Below are 18,965 nucleotides of genomic sequence, written 5' to 3'. Positions count from 1 at the left end.
CAAGTTGTTGTCAGTTTTGATCTAGACAAGTTAGTGCATGTGAATAAGAGGAATTTAGACTGTATTTAGTGCGGGTCTTTGCGCGACAAAGCCTTTGTCGTGCAAAGGCCCTAGCCTTCCTATAAATATGTGCTTTTGCTTTCCTTATTCTTCACAATTCTGTTCGTGTTGGGATGGAGGATAAAAACAAGGATCAAAGCATGCTCACCGCCGACCCAAATGATTTGAGGCAGCATTTTGAGTTCGCATATGCGATTGTTGTAGCCATGGGGAATAATTGTCCTACTGCTGAGTGGCATTCTTGGAAAGATATGCTCGAGAATGCGAAGAAGGCGGTGATGGATGAATTATTAGTAAGTACATTGTTGATGGATAAATAATTACTTTTGTGAAATTTGTTGTTATATGTTAGAATTAATTATTTGCATATAAGTGTAACAGTGTAAGTATACTCTTGATGATGATACAAACGAACGGTTGATGAAGTTGATGGAGGATGCGTTAAAGGGAGGTTACCATTGGTGGCGTTATGAAGTCTAGTGGAATGGAGGACCATCAAAATAATAGTTTTAAATTTATGTTTTGTATGACAATGTTTAAATTTAAGGTTTTTTTTTTATATAAATTATGTATTTGGACTTAATTAGGTTTTAATTCCTATTTGGTTATTTAAATAATTGAATGGAATATAATATCAATTTATTTAAGGTATTAATTATTAATGTATTATGACACACCCCGAACCGGAAAGTCCACTTGGACTCCGGATTGAGTTGTGCTGGCCTACACCTAGGGGGTGACGAAACCATAAAGTGTAGTGTAGTGGAAAAAGAATGTGAATAAATTTAAACCTATAAATGCCTAAACAAAAGAGTGCGTGGGTGAGAGGGATTGCACCCATTTCACACCTGATGTTAAAGCATAAGAACAATATAGTAATTAGGGTGAGGGTTATACCACTAAAGATAACCATCTACTGAGATTTGCCAGAATCCTCGTTTACATGTAAGCACAGCTACTAAACCTGGAGGGGCGAAAAACAAAGTTGGGTGGGTGAACAAAACAACGTTTTGTAAAGACCTTTATTTTCGAATATACTAACCCCTCGCTGTAAAATAAGCATAGTTTCCTTAAAACGTACTACGTAAGTATGTAAACAATAATACAATAGCATTATAACCAGAAATATGCCAAGTCATGATATATCAAATGCCACAGTAATAAAATCATGTGATAATCAAGTATAATCAATTGCTCATCAATTTATGCTAGCACACGAGTTGGAGTTGCATAATGCAACCTATACGATAGGACTGAGTGTAATCAATACGCTCTAGTACTACGATCACGTGAAGACTGGCGCCGAGGCGTGGTCACATACGAGCTGGAATTGCCTAATGCAATATGTACGATAGGACTGACGCCTAACTTGGATCCAAGGTGAGCGAATGGTGCTGATGTGAACATACACGTGAAGGACTGGCCCTGGCCTTGGGTGAAGTACTAACACTAGGGTGCAGCAGATGAGCATGTACAAATATGTATGAATGTCATGACAATTATATCTTATCCATATATCAGCATTTATTACAATTCATATCACAATAACGAATACTTGGCAAATATAAACGTAAAAATGAAGTAAATTTGCATTTATGGAAACTATAACTATGTATAGGTATAAAAACAAACTGTCCACTCACCTGGAGTCCGCACTACAACTCCCTAGCACGAATATCAAGGCGTCACGAACGATCGTCGCCTAGAACAATTATCAAATCACATCTCAGAATTCTTATCGATATAATACGCAATTCACGTAAAACACATCCCTAAGGACGTTCTAGAATGATTTGAAACCCATTGACCAAAAGTCAACAGTCGGTTAAAGGTCAACGATAGGGTCCATAACCCTACATAACTCGATCCAGAAGATCCGTATCTTGGATTTCTGATCCGTAACTTTTAAAGATCCACATTATGCTTCTAGAACAATATCCTAAAGTTTTGGAACGATCTAACAGTTGGAATGTCAATTCATGCAAGGACCCTATGACGGCCAACTAGGTGGTCAACTACGAAACTACATTAAAACATCGTAATTTCACTAAATTCATGTCAAATATAGAATTGGAGCATCCAAATTAGCCTAAGATGGTCAGGTGGAGTCCCAGCTCACGCAGTGCCGTACGCGGTCGCTAGCCGCCACGGTTCACCGGAAAATTCCACTATTTCTAAACATTCTCAAATTTCACAGAAATGAATATCTCAAAGAGAGAAAACCCTTTCATACCTGCCACGAAGTCCAAAAGCAAACGGATGATGGTCAATTTTGCCCACAAATCCGGTAGGTGCCTAAAGCTTCCTGACATCGATTCGTTGTTTACGATAGTCCAACGGGATCAAGGTTGGTTGGGATTTTCTCCTGGGATGATGGGCTACAAGGCCCAAGTGGTGGCATAGGCTATCACTTTGCCGATTTGCCGGAAAATTGAAAGGAGTGGTCGGAGCACTGTTGATTTTTGTTGACTTTCGTGGCATCAAACCGCCACATACCGTGGTTAATCAAGATGGTTCTTGGGTGGGTTTTTTAGAGGGGAATGAGAGCTTTAAGATGGTGGTGGTGGCGTCAAAAAACTCCACAGGAGTTGGCCAGAATCGGCCTTAGAAAATAGGAGGTTCGAACAGGGTTGGTGGCGTGCATGAGCTAATGAAATAGGGAAGGATGCTTCTCTCTCCTCTTCCAATTGGTCCTTTCTTTTCTCCCCTTGTCTGATTGGTCCTTAAAAGAAATAATATGATTGGTTCCTTATTTCCTTGCTGAAAGCTGATTGGCTTCATTCCCACAAGATGGGAGTTCAATTTAATTAGAACTAAACTTTGAATAACCAATTTCAAACGTCTGTATCTATACCGTTATAATCCGGACTCGCAAAGGGCTTTCGCCTATGTGTTCGTAGTGACGAGTACTACAAGGTTACGCTAAAAGAAGAAGTCATATGTTCCTTTAAACGATGGTCAACGAAAGTCAAAGTCCTTGCCTCTAGGGCATTTGCGTAAATTCATGCTTTTAAAATTAATAAAAACGTAAAATTATGGACGGCTTGTCACATATTAATTGAATAGAATATAATATCAATTTTTTTAAGGTTGTCACATCCCGGCCCGGACCCCCACCACAACCCGGGCTCGACTCCATCGTAGCACGATATTGTCCGTTTTGGGCCCCTACCACACCCTCACGGTTTTGTTTCTGGGAACTTACACGAGAACTTCCCAGTGGGTCACTCATCCTAGGATTGCTTTCACGCGCTAATCACTTAACTTCGAAGTTCCTATGGAACTCGAAGCCAGTGGGCTCCCAAAAGGCCTCGTGCTAGGTAGAGATGGGAATATACATATAAGACTTACAGGATCCACTCCCTTGGGCGATGTGGGATGTTACAACCCACCCCTCTTAGGGGCACGACGTCCTCGTCAGCACACATCTGGCCAAGGATTGGCTCTGATACCAAATTGTCACATTCCAGCCCGAGCCCCCACCACACCCGGGCTCGACTCCACCGTAGCACGATATTGTCCGCTTTAGGCCCCTACCACACCCTCATAGTTTTGTTTCTGGGAACTTACACGAGAACTTCCCAGTGAGTCACCCATCCTAGGATTGCTTTCGCGCGCTACCTTTGTAACATCCCACATTGCCCAAAAGGCCTCGTGCTAGATAGAGATGAGAATATACATATAAGGCTTACAAGATCCATTCCCCTGGGCAATGTGGGATGTTACAAAGGTAGTAATTATTTTTTGAATATATATTATAACTGAAAATTTGTTTGTAATTTGTTTATATTATGGAATATAATATCAATTTATTTAAGGTATTAATTATTTAATGTATTAATTGAATGGAATATAATATCAATTTATTTAAGGTAGTAACTATTTTTAGAATACATATTATAACTGAAAATTTGTTTGTAATTATGAAGTTTACGTAAACATAGATATCTATCTATGTTTACGTAAACTTCATAATTACAATTGATCAAGTTCGTTGCTAAAACATTTGCGCGACAAAGATGTTGATGTGCAAACCCCTTGCGCGACAAAGTCTTCATCGCGCAACTGGCATTCAATTTTAGGTCAGCGTATTTGGTGCATCTAAATCAGAGAAATAAATACCATATTTACTGCAGTTGTTTGTTCGACAAAGTCTTCGTCGCACAAAGTCCCTAACCTTCCTATAAATACACGCTTCTGCTCTCCTTATTCTTCACACTTTGTTTCAGAAATGCTTTACAATTCTGACGATTATAATCAGTTCGTTCTTTGAGTGTTGGTACGATGGTCGACAGTGGTGCACGTTTGTCAAAGACAACGGATGGCGAAGGTTTTGGAAAAGGTTTGCGTTGAAATTTTTGCATTTTGTATAAAGTTTTTATTTAGCTTCAGTATAATGAAAATATATTTTGTTGACAGACAAGAAGAAACGAGTTGCGGTACGGGTTCGACACACTTATGGTGGGAGCCGTTATAGAATCACTGCTGACAAAATAATAAGGGTTGTGAAGTCAGATAAGCACGCCAGCTTTTGGTCCGACGTAGGAACATTGGTGCGTACCAAATGTGATGCGTATTGGGAGTCTTGGAGAGCCATCCTCGAGGAGCTAAAGATGCACATGATTGATGAGTTAGTTGTATATGTTAATTTCATTAGTTAAATAATAATTATGTTTGTCACATATAATATAATACTGAGATTTTAATTTATTAATTTTTGCATGACAGCCTAATTGAGACATTGACAAAAGTGGCCCAAATTTGATGAAGGCTATCGACAACATGTTCAATCAAGATTCCGAGAGTGGAAGTTTGATAATGAACGCGCTGCAGTACTACAGCAAGAACCAGAACTACCAGGGATGAGTAGAATAGGGTTTCTTATTTTAATTTTATTGCTTATTTAATAATTAGATATGAATTTAAGTTTTTTTAGTATGAAATTTTTTGATTAAATATGTAGTTAATGTTTATTACGAATAAAATGAATGCATTTTAATATATATGTATATTAATCAAATATGCACAAATGGTATAATGAAATAAGTTCTTATTTATTAAATATGTATGTGGTTTGAAAAAATTTGAAGAGTGAATGGTAAAGTTTGTTTTTTGAAAAATGAATGTAAAAAAAAAAAAAAAAAAACGTGACGAACTATGGTTTGTCGCGCAATGGGTTTAAAAAACGCGGGAAAGCATAGTTGGATGGCGCCCAAAAAGTTGAAGCCCAAGGTTTTGCGTGACTATTTGTTCGTCGCGCAAAGTTTGTCACTTTATTGAACTTAACAAGATTGCAAACCACTTATAGGTGTTGTGAGTTTATGTATTTGTATGCAATCATTTTTGTATGGATGTACAAAAAATGGTTTGCAATGTTCATATGAGCTTAGTTTCTCATTTGAGAATTAGTTGGATTTCACGAATGGATGTGAAAGCATGACTGCGGTCCAATTAATTCTTGAATTGTCCCAAAATTTTGGACAGTTTGATATTGCACATTTACATGTTGTAGTTTGCGATTCACGCGTTAGAGTTTGAACGTGGGAAATGTGGTAGCATCTGTTTGCGTTCTTCGGGTGCATCGTAGTTTTTTGTATATACGTCATGCACTTGAAGAACTGTAGGGAGATGTTGTCGAAATTTTCCCACACTTGAACTCTAATGTGTTGGAATCGTAAATTACAGCATGTAACTGTGCATTCTTAAATGCGATAGAACCCATATTGGAAGCATAGGTGGCATATCATAAATGAAGTTGTTATAACCCTCATAAATTTTTTTTTTGTTTACAGGTGAAATGGAAAAATAGTGGATACATAATCCTAACAGATGTGTTAATGATTATTTGGATGGAATAAATCAGTTCATCGATTTTGCAATTGTAAACAACCACGGTTCAAATCAAATTCGGTGTCCTTGTAGAAAGTGTAACAACTTAATGATTGAATATTTTGAAACTGTTCAAATATCATTTAGTCAGAAATGGGATGATTGAAACCTATACTACATGGAATCGTCATGGCGAACAAATACAATATGTTTCATCCTCCCACATTACCCAAGCAATGGATACAGTTGAATATGTTATGGAGCCAAATGACCAAATTATGGACATTATCAATGATGCTTTTCCAACCCTAAGCCGAATACGAATGTGGAAGTAGAAGATGACATTCCACCCACCATGGACAGTAAGCATTCGGAAAATACGAAAAACTATTAAAAAGTGCCAGGCAAGAATTATACCCCGGTTGCGAAGGATTTTCGGTGCTTATGGCCATTGTTGAGTTGATGCATGGCAAAACAAAGTTTCATATGTCGAACTAGTGTTTTGATTGCTTTTTGGGGGTTTTCAAGTGGATGCTTCCAAAGGACAATTGCCTTCCTAAAGATCATAAAAGTGCAAAGAAGGTGGTCTTGGATTAGGATATGAAAAAATTCACGCGTGTAAAAATAATTGCATTTTGTTCTACAAAGAGAATAAAGCGTTAGATAAATACCGTGTATGTAATGAGTCACGGTTTAAAATGACCTCTATGAATGAAGAAAGAAGTTTCCACAAAAAATTATGCGTTATTTCCCACTAAAGTCCAAGTTGCAGCAATTGTATATGTCGACACACACTACAAGCGGCATGAGGTAGCATAAGGACAGATGAGTGGATGATGATGTTATAAGACATCCTGCTGATGGAGAGGCCTGGAAATAGCCCTAGAATGTTAGATTGGGACTTACGACAGACGGGTTTAATCCGTTCGAGGTTCTAAACCAAAACCACAACACTTGGCCAATCTTCACAATTTCGTATAATTTGCCACCCTGGAAGTGCATGAAAAAAGAATATAGGATGATGTCGTTGTTGATAATCGAAGATCTGGGCACGTGTATTGATGTGTATTTACAACCGTTGGTCAATGAACTAAAAGAATTATGGAGAAAACGGTGTTCCCACGTATGATAAATGTACCGGGAAGATGTTCACTTTGAGAGCAGCTGTGATGTGGATTATAAATGATTTTCCTGCGTATGCTATGATGTTTGGGTAGAGCACTAAGGGCTATTACGCATGCCCAGTTTGCAAAGAAGACACGACGTCTAGTTGGCACGCGGAAAAGTTTGTTACTTAGGGCATCGTAGGTGGTTACCATGGGACCACGAGTGGCATCAGAACGAGACAACCTTCTTCAATGCATAGAGCTTCGGCCAAGACCCAGAGAATGGTTTGGTGATGAAATTTTGGCTCTAGTGAATCGGTTGAATTTTGCTTCATTGGGCAAATCCGTAAATAGGACAAGACTAGAAACACATCTAAACTGGACACACAAGACAAGGTTGTTCAAGTTCCCGTACTAGTCCAAATTAAAATTGAGATACAACATCGATGTAATGCATGTTGAGAAAAAAGTGTTTGATACACTGGTCGGAACTATACTGGACATAGAGAGAAAAACAAAGGACACAATAAAAGCTCGAATTGATCTGGAAAAAATTGGCATTAGGCTAGGTTCATGGATGACGAGGGACGGAGACATAGCCAGAAAGAAGCTCACATTGTTTTCGGTGAAACCGGAAAAGAGGAAAGAGTTTTTATAGTTTCCATCTTCTATAAAGTTTCCAGATGGGCATGCTTCAAAGATCGGCCGTTGCGCAAACGTGGATGAAGGCAAATTTTTCGACCTCTGGAAATTGAAAATTTTCTTTTGCTTTTGCATTTTGGTTAAAGTTTGCTTTTGCTTACTAATGTGAATGTATATGATGGCTGTGTATACAATCTGACTATGATGCTGTCATGAAAAGTTCCATATCATAATTTTTGTAGTTCACAAAGTTATTACTCTTGAATTATGGTGATTAAAGTGTCAAACTCAAATTATTGAAGAAGAATAGTGGAGACTACCCTAGTGAGTTATTTTAAGCCTATTTGCTTCTTTGAGAGGGTTTAAAGTGTTTCAGCTCCTATCTTTTTCTTTCAATTTCATTTCAAATGATCTCATTATTTCTCTTTGATTGAATGCTAAGAATAATCCTATGTTAAAGATACCATGTGCTTATTATCAGCTATGAATGAACTCATTGAGAAGATGTTAGGCTATGCATGTTTTAACCACTAAAAGGCCTAATTCCCATCCCTTTGTGTGCTCCATTCACTCCTGTTGCAGCCAAACACTATTAGCCTAGTTCTTTCATCACCCACACCAAACTCTACCTATCTTAGCCCATTACAGCCATACCTTATAGTTTGGGGAATACCAAAGTGATGAAGACAAAGATAGATAGAGCTCTATATCAAGAATGTGGCGTGTACCGAGGTAACATGTGCTGGAATTGCAAGACAAGAAAGAAAAAAGTTTCAAAAAAAAAAAAAATGAATAAAGAAGATGCAATTTCCAAATCTGTCACTATCGCATGTGTGTCTTGGACGCCAAGAACAAACAACAAAGATCAATTCAGGACGAGAGCTTGCTAGTTTAACAACAAAGACACTTTGGTATGTCCCAAGCTCTAGTATTTCCTATCCATTCTTTCCTAGCCCTAGCCTAAGCCTTACATTACAACCTTGTGAAAGACCTAGCTGATCTTTGGGGATATATTCATGGGTGTTGGTAAGTATGTGTGTTATCCATATTCTTAGTATTTGATTCCTTTCATGAGATTTGTTCAAGAAAATTATGCTGTTATTTCATATTTCATATGTGAGAATTTTGATTCCTTTTAAATAACTTCACTCATATATGTTTGATGAGAGACAAAACCTTAGGATCTAAGTGAAAATTTGAGTGACAATATGAGAGAATTAGAGTTAAAGGCGAATTCTATCTTTGGCATTTGAGTATGGCGCTTTTGAAGTCATGAGTCATGGAGTAATACTTTTACTCTACACACATGATATGATTCTTTGAAGTGGCAGTGTTTTGTTTGATGGTATGACTAAGCATTTATTGGTTCTTATTAGTTTGTTTCAAGTAAGTTTTAACCAATTTATTTGTCGAGTCTATAGATGTTTGTGGGCGTCATCGTTGTAATCCCTCATAAGACACAACTCCTCCTACTAGGGACACCTAGAGGTTTAAAGGCTTGTTGCACATGCTCAGTGTAATCGTTTAGCCAGCGAAAGTGGTCTGGTTAGATTTTTCTTTGTTTTGTTTGCTTTCAGTTTTAGTTTTGCTAAAGGACCAACAAATTGTAACGGATCATTAGATTGTGTCTGCAAAAACTTAGAGAAAACAAGTGAATCAAACACATCAACCGAACAAGTATCAAGTAAACTAGAAGGGTGAGAAAGAGATTCAAACACTTTGAATTGTACAGTTTTTCCTAGCACGGCCATGGTGAGAAGACCATTTTGCATGTCTATGATAGTCTTTGCAGTAGCCATAAAGAGTCTCCCAAGCAAAATAAGTAACTCACGATCATGTATAGGAGCTTCTTCCATATCCAACACTACAAAATCAGCAGGTGACATTAGTTTGTCAACTTGAACTAAGATATCTTCCACTATACCTCTTGGATATTTCACTGATTGATCATCAAGTTGCAATGAAATAGTTGTTGCCTTCAAATCCCCCAAACCTAATTGAAGGTACACTGAATGGGGCATTAAATTGATGCTAGCACCCAAATTGAGCATAGCCTTTTTTACTAGCTTGTCTCCAATGGTGATATTGATAGAAAAACTGCCCAGATCCTTAAGTTTTGGTGGGAGCTTTCTTTGAAGCATAACATTCACATTTTCAGACACCATCACCTTCTCATTAGGTCCATACTTTCTTTTATAGTTGTTCAGCTCCTTGAAGATTTCCCATACGCTGGCATATTCCTAATGACATAGAGCAAAGGTAAATTAACATTCACTTTACTTAAAATATCAAAAGTTTCTTTAAATGACTTATCTTGCTTGCTTTTGGCAAGTCTTCCAAGAAATGGAATGGGATGAGTGTAAGGTTTTTCAGCCTTGTGAAGATTTGGTGCTTTAAATGAAGAAGTAACATTGCTTGGTTTGCCATTTAGTTTCTCATTCTCTTCTTGAGTAGCACCTGCATTCACATGATCAAATTCATTAGTAACTTCATTGCCAACTCCATTATTAATAACCTTACCACTTCTAAGTGTAGTAATTACTTTGGCCTGCTCTTGGTTCATTTGAAGTACCACCGGTTGGCTCGGAAACTTTCCGGCCTCTTTTTGACTCAAAGCATTTGCAATCTGACCTAATTATGTCTCCATTTTGGTTAGAGCAGCCGAATGTTGTTGGAGAGTACTATTGGTAGTTTGCTGGAATTGAACGATGTTTTAGGCTAGCAATTTGACCATATCTTCATGTGTAGTGGCAGACTTTGGTTGGAAATTTTGAAACTGATTGTTATTCTTCCATGAGAGGTTGGGATGATCTCTCCAACTAGGGTTATATGTATTAAAGTATGCGTCATTCCTTGGCCTTTGATTGTAAGAGTTCATGAAATTTACTTGCTCTTGGACGAATTTGGGATAAGCCTCACTAGATGAGCATTGATAAGTAGGATAACCTAACCTCAGCTATCTTGGGCACCATATTAAGCACAGAATCAAGCTCCTTTTTCCAAACTAGCCACCTGCAATTCAAGATCATTATTAGAACTCATTTCATACACTCCAACTCGTTTACCTCTTGTATCTTTGTGTTGAGCATTAGATCCCAACATCTCATAGATGTTATATGACTCTTGAGCATTCTTTTTCTTCAAAGCTCCACCTGCTGCATTTTCAACAGTAGATTGACATGTTTGGGTTAATCCATCATAAAAAATTTGCATTTGTAAGTAAGGAGGTAACCTATGATGTGGACATTGCAACAAAAGGCCTTTGAAGCGCTCCCAACATTCATTGAAAGGTTCTCCATCATGTTGTGCAAAATTGAAGATTTGCTCTCTCAAAGTAGCTGTCTTTTGAGTAGAGAAAAATTTCTCCAAAAATTTCTTAGCTACGGCATCCCAAGTGGTGAGCGAACCAGGTGCTAAAGTCATTAGCCAACCCTTAGCCTTATCTTTCAATGTGTACGGAAAGACCCTCATCCTCAGATTTGCTTCATTCACTCCCTGCAAAGGTAAACCACTCACAACATTATAGAATTATTTAATATAGGCTAACGGATCTTCATTAGGTAAACCATAAAAAGAAGGAAGCATGTGAAAATGTGAAGATTTGAGATAATAATTTCTAGCTTCAAGAGGCAGTAAGATGCATGAAGGTGAATTTGGTATAATCGGTTGAGCATAATCCTCCAAAGCTTAATTGTCATCATTATTGTCAGCTATCTCTTCTTCTCTGTCTGAATTAGAGTGCTCAGAATAAGCACCTACACTCGCTGATCTAGAAGATTGATCGTCCTCATCTTCACGGTTAATTTAAGCATTAGTTGATAAACAGTTCTCAAAAGTGTTGCTCTTTATACGTTCAAGTTTTTGGCCTATCTTAGCAAGTTTGTTGGACATATACTACCTGAGAAATAGAAAGAACACAAATGAAATTTAGAAATCTAAACTGAAAATGAAAATAAATAGGGTTTGAAGAACAAGCAATTATAGGGGGCTGAAATCAGTCCCCGGCAACGGCGCCATAACTTTGTTATGTTCCTTCCGAGTGCAATATATGGTTAGTATAATGGCACAAGTAAGGGTGTCGAACCACAGGGACTGATTAGACCTCTATAAATTACTAGCCTTGAAAGAACCCTAACCAAACAATGAAAATAACAAATTAAATGTAGGTTGTGTGCTGTTAATGAGAATAACTAAAAATACAAGAAAAATGTAACAACGAATGATATGTTGATTGAGAAACGCTGAGGATGGGTCCAGGGATTTCGAGTTCACCATTACAAAACCAATTCCATGTTCATAAAGTTAAATCGTATTCAATTACCAACCTGTTTCTAGAGTTCGTTTTACATATATATGATCAGCCGTATGATGTATGGTCTTGATCAAATTCTCCTAATCTACAACCTAATTGGGATGTTCAACTTCGATTCCAAATTAAGAGTCTTTAGCATGCAAGTAAACGTTAAAGAACCAAAAGAAATACATAGCAGGATGTTTGCATAGCATTCTCTTCATTCATTCATATGTCTACCAAGATTAAGCATGATGTTTAGTATAATATTGATCAAATGATCTGTAAGAAATCCTAATGGTGATCAATCATTAAAATTAACAAACAAATTTAACAAAAGATTCAGTGAATGAAACAAGAGACAGATTGATGAATTGAATATTTTAACATAAAAACATGGATCAATTGTGCTAGGCTACATCGAAATCCCTAGCTATGAATTTAGTTACACATCATGTTCACAGAGATGAAATTGGAAATACACAACATGAGTGAAAATAAATCAAAGAAAGAGGAAACCCTTGAAGCAATTCTGATGTTGAACTTCTCCGAGGACAGCCTGTCGAGATGAGTCTTCGATGATGTTGGAGAGTATAGAATGGGTGGAGTTTTGAGTGTGGATGAAAAGAGGGAAAAATAGTGAATGAAGTTGTGAAATTTGCTCAGAATAAAAGGTGTATGGTGGCTGAAAGGCTAGGTTTTATGATGTTAAAGAGCTGTTACATATTGCCAATACATCCCAGTAATTGGGCATTTAATTCCCATGTTTTTTTTGCTATTATTGGTCTTATAAAGAGCCATATTCATCACCATATTCAGTTTCCACTTTTAATTCTTTGTGTACATCAGCATCCTTATTCAATTCTCCATTTTTAGCACCATTTTGCCTTATTTGTCCTCAACTGAGCTCTAAAATACGATTAGCTGCACACTAACACAAAAGAGGGTAAAATACAACTAGTTTAACTCAAAAATATCACAAAGGGACTAGGAATGGATGGTATAAATGTATGAAATGTATGAGTTATCAGCCTCAAGATATGGGGGTGACATTGCAGACATTGATTTCTATGGAAAACTAACAAGGGTTGTGCAATTGCTTTACAAAGACCGGTGTCAAGTTATCCTGTTAAAGTGTCACTAGTTTGATATAAACCCACGTCAAGTTGGAGGTGTTAAGCGAGACGATGGTTTGCTATCAGTCAACATTAACAGATGTTGGTATAACGATGACGCCTACATTTTGGCAACGATGACGAAACAAATTTTCTATATAGCTGACCCTAAGGGCGGGAGGGGGCGGAAAGTAGTTCAAAAGATTGAACACAAAGGGCTGTATGATACCCCGGACCGAGAGCCTGCTGCCAATGATGATTATGTTGACGTTGCTGACCAACAATTGGAGACTTCAACGACAATTGGTGCATATACACTATGGGATATGACTATTGTACAAGAACCGTATCAAGTAGCCGGAGGTCCTGAAATCGAAATACTGATCAACTCTATTATGATTGACCTTGGGGATCTATAGCGATACTATGCACCCGAGCGCGCAAACGATGATGTTGACGTGCTTATAGATGAGGAGGAATGGGAGTCTGAATCTGATGATAATGATGATATTTATTCTAGTTTAGACAAGGATTAATAAAAAATTGTGATGTAAATGTAATGATATGTATTGAATGATATTTATTTTGTATACAAACAAAAGTTTCATTTAAAATTTGTAACAAAATTATTATTTTTTTTAAATTTATTTAATTATTTAAACCAAAAAATAAGTTAAATTTACATATTTGCGCTACGTTGTTTTATAAATGTTTGTTGCGCAAATATTTTAAAATTCGTTTTTTTAAAAAAAAAAAAAAAAAAAAAAAAAACTAGTGGCACGACAAAAGTTTAAACACCCTCGTCACGCAAACATGTAAAAATTTGATTTTTTGTGCCAAAATTGGGCGCGTTTTTAATTCGGTACCTTAATTAACTCTCTCTCTCTCTCTCTCTCTCTCTCTCTATCTCAGACTCACTCAATCTCTCTCGATTTTGTCCGATTCTCTCAAGCTCCTCTCTCCCTCTCTCCCACTCTGTCTATCTCAGAATCACTATCTCAAGCTCCTCTCTCCCTCTCTCACACTCTCTCTATTTCTTTGTCTCTCTGTCAATCTCCCTATCGCATCTGCCGCACTCCAACGCCTCATCCTCTCCCCACCGCCACAACATTACTAGGTAAGCACCCAGTCTCCCTTAATTCATCTCCCTTAATTCAATTATTTATAATTGCAATTTTCTCAAATTTTATATTGAATTGTTCTAATCTCAACATTTAGGAATTTAGGGTTGGAATTAGGAAGCCTGGGTTCAGGGTTGGAATTGGGAATCCTGGGTTAAATCTCCGTGCATGTAGCTATACATTCATCCCAGGTTGTAGTTTCAAGGATTTTGTATGTGCAAATGAAGTTTGCTTATTTTTGGATCTTAGGGTTAAATCTGAGGATCTTTTATGTGCAAATAAAGGATTTTTTATGTCCAACACAAGGGTTAAATCTCTATGCATGTAGCTATACCATTACAATCTAGTATTGGATAAAATATTCATGTCAAAGCAAGGAGGACAGGTTGGTTTTTGTAACTACTTACAAGCAATCAAGTAAGAGAAAAATGGTCAAGTCCAACAAATTCAGTTACACAGAACCACCATTATAATCTAGCAGTATAAAATCGAAAACCTTACACTCATCATAGTAAACCAATTAAATACCAGCTGCATAATGAATCAAAAGCATATATCTTATTTCATAGGTTTATGTATGGCGTTGCTTTTTGAAGTTACTTTTTCTTTCTGTAGCATGAACCAAATAGATTCTTTTTGAAGTTAATCACCAAGAAAAACTGCTGAGAAAATTACAAAACAAAATGGCATGTGGAGCCAAAAAAGATAATAAAAACTTCTGCTGGATGGTTACCACTACATCCGTTGATTGCCTGGGCATGCCTCATCTAACTGCAGCAGACTAATTCGAATTACGAGGAAGATTTGGCATGTAAACCAGCCTCTAAAATTATAATTCAAGTGGTAAGTAGTGTTTCAAGAGAGAGTCTGTCTGAGTTTGAAAATGAACCCAATGTGTTTTTGTGAAGCATAGGTAGTATGATATATTTTTCATTTGATGATTGTCAGAACCTCCATGTTAGCCAATTAACTAGTGCATTCAATAAACTCTGCATAATCTAATGTACTAATTCAATCTTGACCCGTGAGAATGACCTCACAAAGAACATTTTGGAGTAGTGCAAGTGTTCTGTGTTGTATGTTTGAAAAGAAGTTTGACATTTATAGATACCTAGTTTCCTTTGAATTTGGTCAATCTAATATTAGTTGTCAAGTGTTTTTGGTTGGATTATGAACATCATCCATTTTAGTTCTTTTAGTCTCCTTTTATATATTTGAGTGGTTCTTTCCTGGATTTTATTAACTTTGTAGATCATTGAAACTAAGAATTCGTTTCTTCTCTTACCATTATTTACTATTGCATTCTTACGCTCTTTCTGCATTCTAATGCTTCATTCATCATGACAGGCATTGGAGACCATTGCTCTAATAAAGGAGTTAAACAATTTACCAAGCAACTGAGCAACTTTTCTGGTACTGAAGGATATTGCATGTATTGTCCATTATTTTCTTCTCAAGCCTGCTTACTTTTTTGCATTGCTATATTTTATCCTTCTAGAGCTGATTGCTCATAGTTTATTCATCACATTGTTTTTAACAACGTTTATATATGTTCATGTCAAGTTCTGATCCTGATATTTATTTAACATATGGTGTTGCCTCCATGAGTTTATAGAACAAGATATTGATCACCTTGTGAAATTGTGCTTTTTTGGCTTTTCTTTTTTGTGGTTTGGTGGAGTATAAATAGGGAAACTTTAGAATAAAGAAGACGTTGTGGCTTCACCTTAGGACAGTTATTTTTTTATTCCTTGTGGGCTTCTAGGTCTAAAACATTGAATGATATTACCCTTAGTTTGTACATATAGATAACCATTAATATATTTAGTGCTCCAATACATATTTACCTAACTTGGGATCATGTTTTTGTTGGTGTGACTTGTAAAACAAGCCATGCCATAATAGAATTTTATATCTGAATTCTGAACCAACCCTTGTAAAAACCTGTCTTACTTCTTGTTAGCATAACATATATATACGTAAAGAAGTTAATAAGATATGCCTTGTGATCAGCTACCTAAAATCCATATCAGATGTTCTTAGGGATCAATCATGACTATGACAATGGCATTTTGCTGGTTATTCGGATTCTCTGATACATTTAAATTTCATATTGGCTATATATGCAAGAGGGATATAATCCAACTTTTTAATCGTACGTTTGTCAATGGTGAGATTTAAATTTAGAATCTCTAATGGTTATTACTTCCGGGTCTAAATAGCATCTTTCTGCTCACAAATGTAATTTGCTCATGGTTGAGGGTTCAACACTTAATTTCATAATTTCATTCTTTGCCTCTTAATCAAATAAATGATATATACGTTCATGTCCTCATACTCTTTCCATAATTTTTATTCGAATTCGCACCAAGGTATTGAGTGATATGGATGGTTTTAGATGATGACATGGGTCATTGGTTGATGTATTACAAATGTCATAATGTAGTGAGTTGGGTAGTTATAAGGATTGCTTAGACATTAAGATTTGTATCTAGTATAAATAGTGGTGAGAATATTCTTTGTAACCAACTCTGAGATTTTTTAGAAAGATTGCAAGATTCTTCCATTTTCTCTTTTTCTGAGTTCTTCATCGCATCTATAAGTGATCTTCTTCAGTGCATAAAAATGTTGTATGCCCAAAAGTGTTTGAAGATTATTGATTTGAAACTATGTTGGTTTTAACTTTGTCATGGCATGCATTTGAAGATTATTGTAGATGGGTCAATTTGTTTGTTTGTTTTTATGAATAAACATGTTCCTTGCAATACTCCTTTTTATTCTTATCGCATGTTTTCATTCACCTTGTATATGTGAAATAAAATGCATATAATAAGATGATATCTAAATAGATTCATGATTGTTTTTGTAGATGTCAAACTTAATATCAATCGGCGGGCAGCTAATAGGGGCAGTCAGACACCTTATCTAGGAGGTAATGCTGTTGCCATCTCCACACCTGATATCGGCACGACGGGTGTCCCTCCGGTCATGCCTTTGGGGCCAACAGTGTCTATGCCTCCTGCATCATCGACTTCTTCGGTGACGCATGTTGTCCTAAGCGCCTGACGGACTCATCGACGGCCTCGGAGTTCTGAGGAGGCTCAGTCGTCTGGTGAGGCTTCCTCTGTCCATGAAGAAGGGTCCTAGACCGGTAAGCTTGCTTTGTCCATTAATAAGCTTGCTTCTGATTTCATCTTTATTCATAGCCATAATGATATGTTCCTTACAAATATACAAGTGGCACATGTGCTTTCTAATATTTTCTTAAGTTTTGGCTTGCAAATTGACTGCAAACATTAATTCATAATAGTTTCCATTAATGGATACAAAAGTTTTCCAGTCTTAAGCTATCTTGCAACTAGAGTATTTGTATTATTTTGAATTGTTTATCCCATGCGCGCGCACACACACACATATATAACCATTTTTCCAACTACTTTTACTGAGAAAAATAGGTGTGGATTTTATTGGTTTGAACAGTTTGATCTGTAGCTGTAAAAGATTGTTATATTCTTCTGAATATGCTAAGCTAAATAGCAATCAACCTGCTTTATGTCTTTCTTTGTCAACGATGAGCTGATACCTTTATTTTATGCAGAGAATAACATGCATGCTAGCTAGTTAATTTGAATTGTGATTTTGACCTATATTAATTATTGTTAAGTAGCACTGAGTAAATTGAAGTCATATCAACAAGTTGTAAATTTTGTTTTAATGTCCCCAATTGGTATAAATTGTTTGAATTGTTGGGTGGATGTGTTGTTTGTGTATGTTATAGTTTTAGGGGAGGTTCTGCCGAATTTTCAGCAGAAACTAGAATTTGTCTAATGTTCACTTTGTTTATTTGGTAGGTCAAAAAAAAAAAAAAACCCAGGGGCCCTTGTAAACTACTTAAGACGACATAGACCACTCGCACCACGACCGAGAAGATCACCATTATGTGGGATCCTCAACACCGTGCAGTTGCAATAAATGAGCAGTATAATGCGTTGGCCACCGATGTTGGCTTGGTTATTAGGAACTATTGCCCCCTCATGTGGGAGTCATGGAGAGTTGTCCTAGAAGAAACCAAGGAAGCTGTTCTTCATGAATTATCGGTAAGTATTTTCAACCTCAACTACTAAATTTTTATTAAAATATACAAAGACTATAAATTTTAACTACTTTTTATTTGTTGAGTTTTGTAGCATCACTATGAGCTCTCCAACCTCGATGTCAATCAAATGCAGTGCATCAACGACCTTTGCTCCAGTAGGTTCACTCAATGGAAGAGTGACCTCCACAAGTATTATGAGCTATATGACGGTCCGGGGGTCGCTCTAGAAGTTGGGTGCCATATCGAGTTGGTGGACCGTCGGGATGAATGGGAATGGCTTTGTGGCCATTTTCAAGACGAGAAATACCTGGTACATATAATATATATTTCAATAATATATTAATAAAAAAATTTACAATTTTAAATAAAATTTTCATTTTTTCATTCATTTGTTATAAATATCTAAACTAATACATTTTTTTAATTCAACAAAAAAAAAAAGTGAAGGCAAACTTAATCAATCAGTCGAAGAAGAAACTTCTTCACCGATCTAGCTCACAACGCTTCTCTTCAAGGTTGGAGGAGCGATGTAAGGTAACCGTACATTTATTTTAAGTTTTCATTTGTTATACTCTTTATTATACAATTGGTAATCTATGTTAACACTTTTTAAATTTTTTCAGGGGGGTCAAAGTTTCCTGAAATTGACATGTTCAAGGAGGTGTACATTCGGCCCGGGGATGAGCTAACGGAGCAGCTTTATGT

At 36.7% G+C, this 18,965-nt stretch overlaps 1 non-coding gene across 1 annotated transcript; it reads left to right on the top strand.

The window, feature by feature from the left end:
• The first annotated feature begins 10,866 nt into the window (after positions 1–10,866).
• Positions 10,867–10,973, top strand: LOC125472868. The gene has a single exon (XR_007254792.1). It is a non-coding gene; the product is annotated as a small nucleolar RNA R71 (small nucleolar RNA).
• The last annotated feature ends 7,992 nt before the right edge of the window (positions 10,974–18,965 follow it).

Source organism: the organism of the source record quoted next, unplaced genomic scaffold (assembly GCF_019419815.1).
Source record: "Pyrus x bretschneideri cultivar Hongxiangsu unplaced genomic scaffold, Pyrus_bretschneideri_v1 Contig75, whole genome shotgun sequence".
Taxonomy (NCBI): Eukaryota; Viridiplantae; Streptophyta; class Magnoliopsida; order Rosales; family Rosaceae; genus Pyrus; species Pyrus x bretschneideri.
The sequence above is the reverse complement of the archived record's forward strand: the minus strand, read 5'-3'. Positions and strand labels throughout refer to the sequence as shown.